This window comes from Acomys minous (genome assembly GCF_964271855.1).
Source record: "Acomys minous genome assembly, chromosome: 12".
Taxonomy (NCBI): Eukaryota; Metazoa; Chordata; class Mammalia; order Rodentia; family Muridae; genus Acomys; species Acomys minous.
The window spans coordinates 63,185,447-63,201,602 of NC_140493.1; the positions used below are offsets into that span (position 1 = coordinate 63,185,447).

At 42.5% G+C, this 16,156-nt stretch overlaps 1 protein-coding gene and 1 long non-coding RNA gene across 2 annotated transcripts in view; both read left to right on the plus strand.

Annotated features, from left to right (window-relative positions):
- LOC311580083 (uncharacterized protein) overlaps window positions 1–16,156 on the plus strand; it is a 355,681-nt gene that overhangs the window by 154,964 nt on the left and 184,561 nt on the right. The gene's annotated exons all lie outside the window — the stretch shown is intronic.
- LOC311580101 overlaps window positions 1–16,156 on the plus strand; it is a 73,530-nt gene that overhangs the window by 1,199 nt on the left and 56,175 nt on the right. The window lies entirely within an intron of this gene.

Sequence of the window (16,156 nt, forward strand, 5' to 3'; positions counted from 1 at the left end):
CAAATAAAGCACTTCTCGAAGGTCACAAAAATCAGGTTTTTTTTTTCTTCTAGATCCTGCAGTAAGTCATATGCTTTGTTCAGGCTTGGGGCTGTTATCTTACATTTATCAAATGCCTAGAGACCTGAATCTTTTATATCATCTTCTCCTCACTCTCCGTTCCTTTCTTCATCCTATTTTCCTTCTTTGCATTCTTCTTTTCCTTTTGTTTCTCCTGTTCCCCATCCTCCGCCCCCAGTACTACTGATGGCAAGTTGAGAAGCAATGCCATTCGGATACCACACACTAGACACTGCGATTATGTCTGGGTCAGTCTTGTCAGGGCACTTCTGGTTTAAGTATCTGTATAAATAAGTTAGGGCAAGTACAGTGAACATCGTGTTAGGCCATACCATAGCATGGTAGTTTCAAAGCATATCACACTATACCATACCATACCATAATGTATAGGTAAAAAATGGTATGCTGCAATGACCAAACACTAACTGAAGAATCAAGTACTTCGAATTACTGAGGGTGATCCAGGCTTGAGTTCTGACAGCCATCAGTAACAGCTTCCAGCAGCATTTTTGAGATTACTTTCTACTTGTTAGCTTTTAGGCGAAAACTTTAGCAAAGTGGCAGTCTCAGTTGTGGTCGGGATCTTTCTTCACACTGTCGTCATCTGGCTGATCTTTTCTCGTGTGACCTTGGCTGTTCTTGACTCAGTCAAGGTTTGGTTGTATCTGGCTTTTGTTGGCGTGTGCAGAGCATTTTGGGTCAAGCTCTGCTGTTACTCCAAGTTCATTTTCATCCTAGAGTGTATGTTGATGGCATTTAAGGGAGCTTGATGTCCCTCAGCGGGCTTAGCAATTCTGTGCTTCCCAGTGAACTCAGTCATTAGAAGGGTTTCTTGTCCTAAGGCTCATGGGCTGCTTCCCTTGCTATTGTGAGCAATCACACTCAGCTGCCCTGTGTCTAGGCAGCTTCTGGGTTTGTGCATGCTTCTGTAAGATGATCTGCAAGTGATCTGGCAACATCAGAATGCCTGCCAGTGTTTGACTTTCTATTTGATGCTGATTTCAGAAACAATGGTTTGTTCAGTGAGGTCTTTCTTTGAACTTTGGGCCCAAGGAGATAGCTTAGATGGTAAAGTGCTTGCCATGCAAAAATGAGGTTCATTCCTTGACCTGGGTCAAAAGGCAGGGCATGGTGGCATGCACGTGAAATCCCAGTGTTGGTGAGCTGAAGAAAGATGGGTCCTGTGTCTTACTAGTTAACCAGCCTAGACCACTTGGTTAGTTCCTCACCAAATAAGAGGCCCCCCCCCAAACAAATAACAGGCACCACCTGAGGAACGATGGGGGTTGGACCTCTGACCCTCACACATACACGTATCTGTGGGTGTATGCATCCCGACATACATACATGCTCATACACATGAATAGGGAGGTAGGGGGAGAGGGAGAGGGAGAGAGGAAGAGGGAGAGAAGGAGAGGGAGAAGAGGACTCAATATGGAAACTAACCTACAAATAAAACTGACATATGTTCAGGAAAGAAAGAAAACAGGATAGGGCAGGACATGGCTTGGAGCTTATATTCCTAGGTGGGTGATAGTACCTGACTTTTCAATTGTCATGGACCTCTCTACTTCTTTCAGTCTACTCCTAGCCCTCATCTCTTTTTTCCTTTATACTACTTAAGCCTTTCCACGTATTCTGTTAAGACAGTTGCTCACCAGCTCTCCTTCCATGAAGTGGGAATGTGACTGGGAGGGGAAGGTAATACAGTCAGTGGTAACAATGTTGACTGCCTGGCAATGGGACACCAGCTATAAGGCCCAATTCAGAACCATGGCTTTGAAAAGCTAGAACAAATCCTACCTCTTCCCTGTCCATGAGTTTTAGCTTGGCCACTTCTCATCCCCACAAATAATTGAATTGATCTGGGTAGATCAGGACAAGAGTGATTCCAGATGTCAACATCAGAGGTCTGGAAGTGTGGGCGGGGTGGTCGAATCAGAAGATGGAAGAAAGCTACCCACTTGTCACAACACTTTAAGTTAGAAACTTTCATTTCAGAAATCCCCTGGAAACTTGGGGTTTGTTACAGTAGCTCAGGATATATCTTTTTAATGAGCACAGAGGAAACGCTTCCTTTGCATGCTGGCATTTAGTCCCAACACCTGCCAGCTGCTCTCTTCTCTTTGATTAAACTGTAGACCACAGGTATTGGGGACACCGAAGCTGCAGCTCTGCCTCCACCTCGGCAGGGGCTGGTGCTACTGCTGTAAGATCTTTGAAATAGCTGGTGGCTCCCCTGGTAGGGATAGGACCACACATGGAGATAACCATTATTTTATTTTCAAGATGGTGATTCTCTGAGGTTTGCATTATGATTCTATTAAGCTTTGTAATTTTGTTTGCTGATATCCAATGCTCACAATGCAGCCTTCTATTTCGTGATATGAAAACCACAATTTAATTTTTCTATGTTTTCTGATACCCCTCAGTGGGAGGACTACTTGCCAGTGTTCAATTGCAAAATTTGTCTCACCTAATTGACTCAGAACTGCAGGGTATGAGTTTGATCCCTTTGATTGATCTGTTTTGTGTAAGTATTTTTCCAACATCTTGAATAATTTAAGAGCAATCTTCAATTTTTGTTTGTGACTAATTTGTTGTCTGGCAATTATGCATCTCTTGGAAGTAGTGTGTTGTACACAAGTGTCTGGAATCAGGAAAGAACTACTGTTTGGGCATGTCGTATAGACAGCCAGGCTCCTGCAAACTGGTACTTCTCTGAAGTTAATTCTGAAAAGCCGGCATTGGTTCTATCACCCAATAGCAGCATTCATGGATTTGCACATTTTTGTTTTTTTCCAAGCTTTTCCCTTCACGTTAGTTGAAGACAATCTTGACAGGGAAAAGACTGTTTGATGTACCCTGGAACCAAGACTGGATCAGACTTGGAAACTGAGCAGCAGGAGGGAAATAGGACCGTTGTTCTCACTTGCTCCTTACCATCCCAGACTCCAAGTTCTAGCTTGGAAGTGGGCTGAGGCAGGAAAGCAAGCAGCAATGACACAGATGCTTTAAAAACCATTCTAGGACTCCAAGAGAGCTGTCTTATGTGATCACACCCTCTCCCAAATAGGTAAAGAGATCCATCTTTATCTAACTTATCAGAGTTTTTTCCTGATTAAGGAAGGCTTCTTAAGGTGGGGTTCTCTTGGTAAGGTCAGGGTCTCGTCTGCTAGATCCAGAAGTCACTGGATTATTCTTTTGTTGCTAGAGGTTACTTTCTTTGTTATGTTCCTACCTCAGAAGTTTTCTAGGATTAAACTTCTGAAAAGGGGATAAGGAGAACAGGAACTCCTTTACTTGACTGGCTGGTCTCACTGAATAGGTGAGGTGAGGTCCTTTCTGCCCATCCTTAAGTAACATCAAGGCTTTGGTCAGGGCACAAAATTCATGGCTTATGGTTGACCTCCAGCCAAAGACTGCACACCTAGACTTGAGCAAGTTGTTAATTGTTAGTTGAAATGGAGATTGGTGAATGGCAGAGATGGAAAGGAGTTAGGAAGGTAGAATTCACATGTTCAAAAGAATCATGCCTGGGGAGGTGGGCTCTTTGAGAGACAATTAGGATTGATGCTTCATGATGCATTAGTGGGTTTGTAAGAAAAGAGCTGTGTGTGGTGTGCACCTGTAATCCCAGCACTAAGGAGGCTGAGGCAGATATGTGCACCTGTAACCCCAGCACTAAGGAGACTGAGGCAGGTCACGAATTCCAGGTGTGCCCGGGCTGCAAATGAGACCTCGTCCCCAAATAAGGAGACATGATTTAAGTAAGCATCTTTGTGCTCTGTCTCTCTGTCTTGACATGGCCCTACAAGAAGACTCTTACCAGATGCTATTCTAGCCCCATGCTGAATAAGGTGGTGGCTTTAACTGGTAAAGAAACAGAAGTTGGTCTAGTGGGGATTTTTATGCATTGGACAGTGTTGGTATTTTTGTTCATATCTGGGCATAAATATGGGGCTCTTCTTTGTCCTAGAGTGGCCTGATTTGTTCTTGGTATTATATGAATTATTTGTTCAGTAAGGCTCATCTCAGAGTGCTCCTAGAAACACTGTGCACTTCCTATAGTCCCAGGTTGGTTCTTAGATGCCAGGACTCATTCCCCAACTCAATGTGTACAGTCTTATGTAGCTGTATTATGATCAAGAGATTGGGCTTCTGTACTGATTAACAATTAACTACAGTCATCAAACTGCTGAGGGCGTTTCCATGCACCTGCTCTAGTGACCTCTCTCAGATCTCTTCACATCCTTTGTTCCTCAGAAAAGCAGGGAACCTTTGGTTCCTAAATGCTAGTTTAGCCAGTAGACCACTGTGTGGTCCAGGTTTCTAACAGTATTCAAAGTCACGCCAACTCTGACCTTGTGGTTCTTCTTCTACATTAAGAATGAAGAAAAGCCAGAGAAACAAGGCAAAAGAAAGTAAAGGGCAAATAAGGGAAAGTGACAAGGCCCCTACACCCCTCCCCCACCCCCAGAAAGCAGAACAAAGTCCTGAGAAGTGGATTTTGTAGGGCTGAAAACTGGAAAGAGCCAAGAAGGAAGGGAGGGGAAAATGCAGCAGGAGCAAGACTACAGAAGTCACAGACTGCTGAGTCTCAGACAGCATCTTTCAGTCTTGTGCTTCCCGTGGTCCCTCTCAAAATGAGATTGCCACGGGGCTGGAACTGGGTCAAATTCAGCAGACTAGAAGTAAAACAGAGCTCCTCTTTCTAATGGCCCTTCCTGGCACAGTGCTGGGGATGCTAATGTCGTCCCAGCAGGATGTCCCCACTGCCTTTCTTTCTACCCACGTCCCAGGAGGCTCCTTTTCACCAGTTGCCCAGGGTCCTGTGCATGTATAAGAATCTCTCTGTCTTGTCCAGGACAGCCAAGGCTACACAGAGAAACCCTGTCTCAAAAAAAAAAAAAAAAAAAATCTCTCTGCCTTTAAGTTAGGAAAAGCAACATGGGTCTCCCTGGCAGTGGGAGAAGGCAGTGCGAGCAGATGGTGTTGGGAGCTGCCTAGGAACCCTGCTTAACCCCACAGCGATGTGAGCAGGAATCACACTGAAGGCCTTTTCTGCTTGTGAAGAGCCTGCGGGAACGTGGGAGTGGGTTGGGGGTGAGCACGTGATTCCTGCCTTTGAAGCCTCAGCCTCAGGTCTTTGGATTGGCAGCATAACCACTGATCTTTTGAAGACACAGGGGTCTTAGAAAGCATTAATTAAGAAGAAGAAGAAGAAGAAGAAGAAGAAGAAGAAGAAGAAGAAGAAGAAGAAGAAGAAGAAGAAAAAGATAAGCAAGAAGCAGAGGAAGCTTTGGAGGCCAGGTTCTGGATTCCCTTTGGAATTTGGTATGTTCTGAAACTCTGAAACTCATGAGTATTTCTTGACAATTCTTAATGTCTGTCTTTGTGGAGTGGAAGCTGACATTGGTGAAACTTGGGTCAGGTAAATTAGGGGATATTCATAGACAATCTCTAATTTATTTTCTTTTCTGAAAGGGGGGGGTCAATTGGATTGTACCACAATACACTTTCTGAAAATGTGTCCCGGCTCCATTATGTGCATGTGATGTGTCTTAAGGCAATACTGGTTGAAAATGTTGCTCTTGGGATGGGACCTTCCATATTGGCACTAGAAGATGTGTCTGATCTGTGGCCTGGGTTACATGAATTCCATGGGTACATGTGGTCCAAACAAATGCAGGTGACAGCATCATGTTACAGTGTTGATAGGTTGAACACCTCTGCAGAGTGTGCTGTTTTGATGAATTACTTTATGTTTTTGGTTGGGTGAGTGTCCCTGGAGAAGTGGATTTCCTTCTTAGTGATTTTTGCTAAAGGGAGTTGGTTTGAGTATCCAAATTCTTTGTATCTACTTTTATCATTGAGATAATGCTGTGATGGAAATGTGGCTTGTTTCCCAGTAAACATGCTGCATGGTTGGTCCTCAAAGTGGCGCTGTAGAGTGGAGGGGTGAAACTTTTAGTAAGTGGGGCTTGATGGTATGTCAAAAGACTGGCTTTTGCCATTTCTCTGGCTTTGCCTTGAGACTGTACACCCGCCATGGGATGGAGGCAGTGAGGTGATGCATCCAAGGAGCCTTTAACAAGCTAATGCTTTGTTGTTTGTTTCATCCTTGAAACAAATAACAAACCAAATAAACTTCTTTTCTTTATGAGCACCTACTCTCAGGTATTTTGTAATAGTAACAAAAGAGAGTCCATATTGGGGTCAACAATATGTTTTAGATGAAGCTACAACATTTTATTTAGCAACCTCAAAGCTGATCTTCCCTCCCTGCCTTTTTGTCTCTCTTTCCCATTTTCCTGTCTTGTACACTTGGCTTTTTCCTTTGAGACAGTCTCTTGTAGCACAGGTTGGTCTTGAACACCTGACTTCTTGCTGTCACCTCCTAGGTGCTGGAGTTACAGGCAGGTACCACTAATCCCCAGCTTATATTTTTCTAATCTCTTATACAGAATGTTGTAATCTTGGGGTAAAGTCTAGATTACTTGTCAGGGCTGGTTTCCCCCACTTCTGCCTCATGTCTCTGCATTTCCTCTCACAAGCCAGTATCTCCTCTCATAAAATCTGGGAAGTCTCTTAGAATAAGCCGTGCCCTTTCTTCCTTTTCAGTCAGTGCATGACTGTTCATGAGAAAGCATTTGCAGACCTTGCCTTGCAGAGCAGCAGGAAGGGCAAGTGCCTGTTCCATTGCCTGGACTCAGTCTGGTTGCAAACAACGAACTTGCCAATAGTATTTTGGATTTCATTTTGAAGATGTTCAGAGAAATAAGGGGAAAAGAAGAAATAAAGAAAAGAAAATTGCACTGTTCAAATGTAGAAGCATGGAGACTGAGAACGAGGCTGTGGCAGGGAACACATCATGTTTCTCTCATCAGCTTCCTCAGCCAGCCGTGTTCTTTGCTGAGCCTTTGCTGTTCCAGGTCTGCTAATGCTCTCCCTTGTAGGCTTGGTAATGCCCTCTGCTCACTGCTTTCCTCAATGTGAGCTTTTCTGCTTTCATTGCCTTAGTCTTATTTTCCTCCCCATCCACCTCATGTTTCAGCTTCCTGAGAGAGGGAGTTTGGTTGTACAGACAGTTGGCTTCCGGGATGGAGGGCCACCACAGAGCCAGGCTTTTGCTCTGGGCACTTCCGATAGGACCCTTGCCAAGGATGAGATAGTTGTCTGTAGATCATGTGCTAATGCCCTGCCTCACTAGTTGTAGCTAATGTCGCAGAGTTACTGGGGCGAAACCCATCAGTCTAGGCTAAGATGCCTCAGAGAAGGGCTGCTGGAGGGTTTTTGGTGAAGTGTTTCAGAAAGCCTTGCAAGGGCTGCTTGGAACTCAGAAAGAATAGCTTGCAAGTGCTGCATTGGTAAAGCATGCAGGGAGGCCAGCTGAGACTGTGCTCATTAAGCCGGGGTGGGAATCCCTCTGCCTACAATGTCAAGAGGCTCCTGGATGGTACTTGGCCCTCTGTGAGATGGAATCCTGCCTATCTCCCCGTGTCACTTGACACAGACACTGAGGTCTAGCCACTCCCTTTCCTAGCGACTCCTGTGCGACAGTGCCAGATGCACTCAGGTGCCATTAGGAAGGAAGCCTGTATCTCCTTAATTTTGGATAATATGCTCTGCTGTAACCTTACTTGATTCTCGGCACATAGCACTACTTCCTGCTGCTGCTGTGTGCCCTTGCCTCTGTTCTAGCATTAAAGTACTGGGATTCTTGATTGCCATGCCTAAGTTCTTCACTGGGTTGGATGAAATGGATGAAATGCTTGTGGCTTACTTATCTCTGCCCTGTCCCCAGGATCCTAGTACCAGATGCCTACAATAAATGCTGAGACCAATTCATGCATCTTGAGTATCACTCTGTTTGGCATACTGTTCAAAGTGTTTTTATTTTTTATTTTGGTACTAATTGACATTATCCTCCCAACACTCTTTCACATGGGGTTATAATTAGCCTCATGTTATATTTTCAGAAATGAAAGTTGAGAAACTTACCAGGGTTACACAGTTAGAGACTCGGATTAGACAATAGGAAATGCAGAGCAGTTAATAGACAGTCACTTGGTCAGAAAGGATACAAACGATCCAGAGCTGAGAATTTCAGCGAGAAGACAGGGGAGGAAGACTTCATGTTCAGAGAGGAAGTGATGGGATGAGGTTGCAAAATTCATCAACCACCCAGCAAGTAAGATTCTGAAGACAAAGCTAGACACATTGGTGGGACTGGACTGTGGCCATTCTCAGTGACAAGATAAGAGTTGGGTTTTTGAAGAAGGCAGTGATATGGTGAAACACAAGTTAAAAGAATGGCAAGGGTTATAGTGGAAAGCGAATTAATCTGTTAGTGATTGCAATGGTTTATGGGTACAATGTAACAATGAGCACAGACCTGGAGTCAGACAGATAAGTGGTTGAGTCCTGTCCTGTTTTGCTCCTTGACATCAGTGTGACCCTCTCCTAATTCTCACGCCTCCGTTGCTTTATCTGTGACGCTGGCATATTCACTCACCTTACAGACCATCCTGAGGAAAGGGATGCTTGTCCACGTCTTGGCACAGAAATTGACCTACTTTTTCTTTTGTGTTGGATCAAGGTGATGAGGGCTAGAGCTTTTGTAGAAGCACTGGCAAGGGAAAGGCTGGAACTGAGACTCAGACCTTATGGTTGATGGGGTCTGTTTTTGTGGACATACCACTCTTACACTCTTGGATCTAATTTCCTCTTCTGGCATGCTAAGGTGTTAGATCTCAGTTGTTCATTTCCCCTCCAGTCCTGAAGGTTGTGCTAAATATCTAGAAGGTTTAGAAACTACAGAGAGGCGGGGAGAAGATAAGAACTCTGCCTTTTTATTAGGGGGGGGAGGAAGGAAGGAGAGAGAGAGAGACAGACAGAGAGACAGAGAGAGAGATCATTCTTTGTGCATACTCTTGCCTTGTCTTCTATCTGAGTTGCAAATATTGCTTTGTTTTGTTTTGGACAAATGACTGGAGCATCAAAGCAGGGTTTGGTGGCTAGGGCAAAGTTAAGCCAAGATGTAACACATTTTTGGAGTCTTCTAGTCATCTCTCCATTTTGTGTGTGTGTGTGTGTGTGTTGTTACCACTTTTCCTTCCTTTAAGATATGCCCTATAGTCTTCTTGGTCAGTTTTTCACAGCTATTTGTGGTGATGCTCCTTAGATTTCCCCCACCCTAAACATTCCATGTGGGTATCTTAAGAAAGAAAGAAGGAAAGAAAGAGAGAAAGAAAGAAAATGAGTCCGCACGTTGTTCCTGGGTAATATATGTTTTGTATTATGAGCATTTACAGAGTACATTTTGCTGTGGGTGAAATTAAATGTCTGAGGAGTTGCTAGAGCCTCTAGCGAGCTTGTTTCCATGGCAGCCCTCAGAGGGCCAAGGCCTTCTCCAAAGGAGAGCAGTTTATTTTCAATTAGCAAAAGGCAAAGAGGTCTTTATTGTAATTTTGCTCATGGAAACTTCAGATAACTTCCCCTAGCCCTATGATGCCATGCAACCTCCCCCACACATATGTTTATGGAACTGGAGGAGGGCTGTTGAATTCTATAAGCATGTAAGATCCCAGACACAGGATGATGATGACACAGACCTACAAAAGAATTCCATTTATAATGAAAAAAGGAAAATATTATTAACTTTGCCTATTAGGTATTAACCAAATGTCTATTGATAATTTCAACTATTTGATATGCAAATTTCCATCATCTGACTCCTGGGTTGAGTGTTCTGACTGGGTGTCTACTTAATGAGAAGGTGATTGGGGCATTCTTTGAGCTGCTGACTGAAGATATGAGTGCTATCAAGCTCTATATTAAATACTTCAAGAACTGAAGTGCCTGTGAGGAAGAGAGGAAATTATTCTCCAGGATGCCTGAATGCCTCAAAAAGAAGACTCACCATGTTGAAATTTACCAAAATACAATAAAAAGAACAGTGTTCAAATTTGCCCTTAAAGTCTTAGAAAATGAGATTCTTTTTGGTCCGAAATGACCAAATTTCTTGAAGTTTATTAATTTTCTCTTCTGATATGTCTAGTCTAGAGCCAAATAAATTATTAAATGATTTAATTTGGAACTTCTTAGCCCATGTATATATTTGCTATTCATTTTTTAAAACATAGTCTGACTGTGGATGCTAACTACCCAGCTAGGTCAACCATTACAGGTCAGAGGCAGAACTTTTGTAGGACATTTTTACTTCAGATACCAGCAGTTTTAGCCCATACTCATTTGTGACCAACTGGCTATGGATCTTGGAGTCAGTGGTGATACTCTTCTAGAAGGGTTCACAGAACCCAGGTCATGCTCACCTTATGACTTAGTTTTATCACAAAAAAAATTGTACAAATTAGAGTAAGTCAAGAAGCAAAAAGACACAGAGGGCAAAGTCTGAAAGGGCTTCTGTTTCCATTCTCTTCCTCTGTGGAGTCAGGATGTATCTTTCCAGCCCATCATTGTGGTACAACATACGGAAAGCCTTTACCAGGGAAGATGTCTACCAAAAGCATCAGTGTCTAGATTTTATCAAGGTATTATTATGCGTGATTAATTCATTGAGCCATTGCCTTCATGACTGAACTCAATACTAAGCCTCCCCTTTCTCCAGACCTGGACACCAGATCTCTACCGACGTGGTGATATTTCACATGGCTAGCCCAGTTCCTAATTATCTTGCTATCAAAGCTGCCCAGGAGCTCATGCGGGTTCCCTCACCCTACCATCCAGGGGCCCATCATGCATAACAAAGTCACTACTGTTGCTTGGGAAATTTTAAGACTTTATAGGTTACTTTATAGGATTGGGATGAAGTCCAGCCAAATTTTTTACTCATAGGATTCTTTTGGCTTTCATTAGAATATATTGGTACCCAGGACTAGAATCTAGTATAAGGAAAATTCAAATAGAAACCCTATGCTTGAGAGAACGTTGTGGGCTGTATTTAACAATTGACATCATTTTACACTCAGAACACAGTTGAACGTCAGGCAGTATGCCACATAATGGGTAATTAGCCAGCATTTAGTAGATGAGTAAAATAAGGTGAGTGTGAATTGGATATTGATGGATGAGCAAAAGAAGAGAAGAGGGGACCAGGAAGATATCTCTAGCACAGGCCCACCAGAGGCACAGTGCAGAAATGGGTATGGGACAGCCAACAAAATATCTGTAGAGGTACATAAGGCTGCAAATGAAAGATGCCTGGAGAGAGTTTAAGTTCTTGTTACTGATATTAGAGTGCTCTGATTGGCCTTTAGCAGAAGATGAGGTAGAGGATTTAGTCCCAATCGTGTAAATATCTATTTAATGGTAATCAGTTTGACCTGAAGACTACAGAATGTTAAATCATCCCCGTGTCTTGAGCAGTCATCCTCCCCAGGCACGTGAGCTCTTCCCTCCGGGACACTCACGTTGCCTCATATTCCTGCTTCTGTCACTCGCAGCTTTCCTCTCATCCTTCCTTCAAAGCACAGGGGCTGGATGATTAACCTGAAAGCCTCCCACGGAGGAGGTGGGAGATGTGGCTCTCCACCTCCCAGCTGGTGTCAGCTCCTGGCTTCTGATTCCTGAGGGAAAGGTTGTGGAGACCGAGCCTGACCCAGGAGTGAATCATAGCTGAACATCAAAGATGAAGGGCTTCCTGCAGCTGGTCACCCTCCTTCAGGGGACCAAACACACTGCAAAGGAGAATGGAAATTTATATCGTTAAACTTGTAAAGAAAGTTTATGCAACAGACTAGTTTGTTATGGAAAAGTCTGAGCTCATCAGAGAAGGAAAACATAAAAAAAAAAAAAAACAAAAACGGAAGCTGAATGCAAGCCTGCATTCTTTCTAAGCCCTTCATGTTTTCTATTTGCTCTTCTAACCTTTGGCCCCTCCTGGTCTCTGGCACCAGTTCAGCCCCCTTCCCGGGGGAGGGGTGGGTAGCCTTGTTTATAGACTTTGGTAACTGTTCCAAGTGGGGTTTTTTGTTTGTTTGTTTGTTTTGTTTTGTTTTTGCTTTTGTTTTTTACATCCTGACTGCAATTCCACCCTCTCTCCCCTGCCTTCTTCTCCCAGTCCCTCCTGTTCACCTCTACCCACTCCTCCTCCATTTTCTTCAGAAAAGGGCAGGCCTCCCATTGTTATCAACCAAGTATGGTGTATCAAGTTTCAGTAAGATTAGCCTTCCCCTTGTATTAAGGCTGACTGAGGCAAGCCTGTGTGAGGAAAAGGGCCTCAAAGCCTGCAAAAAAAAAAAAAAAAAAAAAAAAAAAGTCAGAGACAGTCCCTGCTCTAACTGTTAGGAGTCCCACAGAAAGACCAAGCTACACACTATAACATACACACAGAGAGGGGCTAGACCAGCCCCATGCAGCCTTCCTGGTTTTGTTGCAGTCTCTGTGAACCTCTATGAATCCATATTAGTTGATTAGTGATTAGCTGGTTTCTTGTAGTGTCCTTGGTCCCTGAGACTTCTACAATCATTTCCCAAGCTCTGCCTAATGTTTGGCTGTGGGTCTCTGCATCTGTTTTCCATTAGTTGCTGGGTGAAGCCTCTCTGATGACAATTGGGTGAGGCACTGATCTATGACTATAGCAGAATATCATTAGGCATCATTTCATTGACTTTTTTATTTTTTTGCCAGTCATGTTTGGTTCTATCCTAGGTCTCTAGGTGACCCAGCTTCTGGTTTCTGGGCCTCTAGGCAGTGTCAGGGGTGGGCCCCCTCTCATGTTATGGGCCTCAGGCTGGACCAGTTATTGGTCAGCCACTCCCACAATTCCTGCACCACCTTTACTACAGCTCATATTGTAGGCAGGACAAATTGTAGTGGAAGGTTTTGTGGCTGGGTTGGTGTCCCAATCCATCCACTGGAAGTCTTGCCTCGTTACAGGAGAAGGCTGGTTCAGGCTCCTTATCATTCATTGTTAGGAGTCTTAGCTAGGGAGAACCTTGTGGATTCCTGGGAGTTTCCATTGCATTAGGTTTCTAGCTCATCCCCAAGATGGCCCCCAATTCCAGTTGTCTCTCCCAGCACTCGCTTCCTCCATTCTCCCTTGACCTGATCTCCCCATCCCACCTCCTCTGCCCACAATGTCTATTCTACTTCCCCTTCCCAGAGAGATTCATATGTCTCACCCCCCCCCCCCCCATTTACCGTTCTTGTTACTTAGCTTCTCTGGGTCTGTGAATTGTAGCATGATTGTTCTTTACAGTTACTACCCACTTTAGGTGAGCACCATACTATATTTGTTTTTTTGGGTCTGGGTTACTTCACTCACAATGGTTTTTTTTTCTATTTTCATTAATTTGCCTGCAAACTTCATGATGTCATTTTTTTTTAAACTGCTGAGCAATACTGTATTGTGTGAATGTACCACAGTTTCTGTATCCATCTAGGTTATTTCTAGTTTCTGTCTATTATGAATAAAGCCGCTATGAACATAGTTGAGCAAGTATCCTTGTGGTATGATGGAGCATCCTATATGCCCAGGAGTGGTATAGCTGCGTCTTGAGGTATAACTATCTCCAATTTTCTGAGAAATTGTTATATTGATTTCTTAAGTGGCTGTACAAGTTTGCACTCCCATCAGCAATGGAGGTGTGTTCCCCTTTCTCCACATCCTTACCAGCATGTGCTATCACTTATGTTTTTGATCTTAGCCATTCCGATGGGTATAAGATGGATCTCAGGGTTGTTTTGAGTTGTATTTCCCTGACGACTAAGGATGTTGAATATTTTTTTTAAAGTGCTTCTTGGCCGTTTGATATTCCTCTGTTGATAATTCTTTGTTTAGATATGTACCCTATTTAAAATAGGATTATTTGGTTTACTGATGTCTAGTTTTTTGATTTCTTTATATATTTTGGAAATTAGCCCCCTTTCAGATGTGGGGTTGCTGGAGATCTTATCCCATTCTGTAGGCTGCTGTTTTGTCTTATTGATGGTGTTCTTTGCTTTACAGAAGCTTTTGTGTAGAAAGACTTTCTTGTGTGTTGTATGGAAGCATCACATATCAACGAAAAGCTGATGGCCTATTGCTAAGGCAGGAAATAGGATGTGGGAATTCTAGGAGAAAGAGATGAGCTCTGGAATAGAGTCAGAGGTGGGAGACTACCTGGACTCTGAGGAAGATGGATGTGTGAAACTGAGGAGAGGAAAACAAGTTAAGAGCTAGTCGGGGAATGAGCCAAAACTTATCGTCTAGGCATTTATTAAAAAATAATGAAGTCTCAGAGTTGTTACTTCAGGAACTGGGGCAAGAAAACCCACTGTTACACTTTTCGGTTTCATGAGGTCCCATTTATTAATTATTGGTCTTAGTGCTTGTGCTATTGGTATTCTGCACAGAAAGTTTCTTCCTGTGCCAAGGCTCTTCCCCACTTTCTCTTCTACCAGGTTCAGTGTATCTAGTTTTATGTTGATTTATTTGATCCACTTGGACTTAAGTTTCGTGCAGGGTGATAGATATGGATCTATTTGTATTCTTCTACATGAGGACACCCAGTTAGACCAGTGCCATTTGTTGAAAATGCTTTTTTTTCCTCATTGTATATTTCTCGCTTCTTTATAAAAAAAATCAGGTGTGCATAGATGTGAGGATTTATGTTTGGGTCTTTGGTTCAATTCCATTGATCCACCTGTCTGTTTTTATGACATTACCATGTGGGATTTGTTACCATAGTTTGTAGAATAATTTGAAATTAGGGATGGTGATCCATCTGGACATGTTTTTAGCTATTCTGGGGATTTTTATTTTTCCATATGAAGTTTAGTATTGTTCTTTTAAGGTCTGTAAAGAATTGTGTTGGAATTTTGGTGAGGATTGTGTTGAGTCTGTGTCTTCTTTTTGGTAAAATTAACTATTTTACTATGTTAGTCCTATTTATCAATAAGCATGGGAAATCATTCCATCTTTCTGTTTGTTTGTTTGTTTGATATAAGGTTTCTCTGTGTAGCTCTGGCTGTCCTGAACTTGCTTTGTTGACCAGGCTGGTCTCAAACTCACAGTGATCCACCTGCCTCTGCCTCCCAAGTGCTGGGATTAAAATTAAAAGCATGCACCACCACACCAGGCTTCAGATTGGTCCATCTTTTGATATCTTTTTCAATTTCTTTCTTCAAAGAATTAGAGTTCTTATTATATAGGTCTTTCAGTCACTTGGTTATTTATTAAGATATTTATATCACTAAAGGTATTGTTTCCCTGATTTTGTTCTCAGTTGGTTTGTCCTTTGTATAAAGGAGGACTACAATTACTTTTTGAGTTAATCCTCTACCCAGACACTTTGATGAAACTGTTTGTCTGCTGTAGTAGTTCCCCAGTGGAATTTTTTGGGTCATATGTACATATTATCGTATCTGCAAATAATGATAGTTTGATTTTTTTCCTTTCCAATTTGCATCCCTTGGATCTCTCTCTCTCTCTCTCTCTCTCTCTCTCTCTCTCTCTCTCTCTCTCTCTCTCTCTCTCTCTCTCTCTCTCTCTTTGACTTATTGCTCAAGCTAAAACTTCAAGTACAACATGAATAGATATGGAGAGAGTGGACCATCTTGTTTATTCCTGATTAGAGCAGAATTGCTTTGTAATTTTTACTATTTAATTTGTTGTTGATGTAAACTACCTTCATTATGCTTAGGTGTCCCTTATATTCCTAACCTGTCTAGGACTTTTATGATTAAGGGGTGTAGAATTTCACCAAAGGCCTTTTTGGCATCCAATGAGATGGTCACATGTTATTTGTTTCAGTTTATTTATACAATGGAATACATTTACTTATATTTATATGTTGAACCATCCCTGCATCTCTGGAATGAAGTCCCATTTATCACGGTGGATGACATTTTATATATATGTTCTTGGATGTTTTGCATGTTATTTTATTGAAAAATTTTATATTTATGTTCATAAGGGAAATGTGTCTCTAATTCTCTTCCTTTGGTATTTATGTGGTTTAGGTATCAAGGATACTCTGGTCTTATAAAACAAATTGGTCAATAGTCCTTCTGTTTCTATTTTGTGAAATAATTTGAGGAATATTGGCATTAACTCTTCTTTGAAAGTTGGGCAGACTTTTAGTGACTG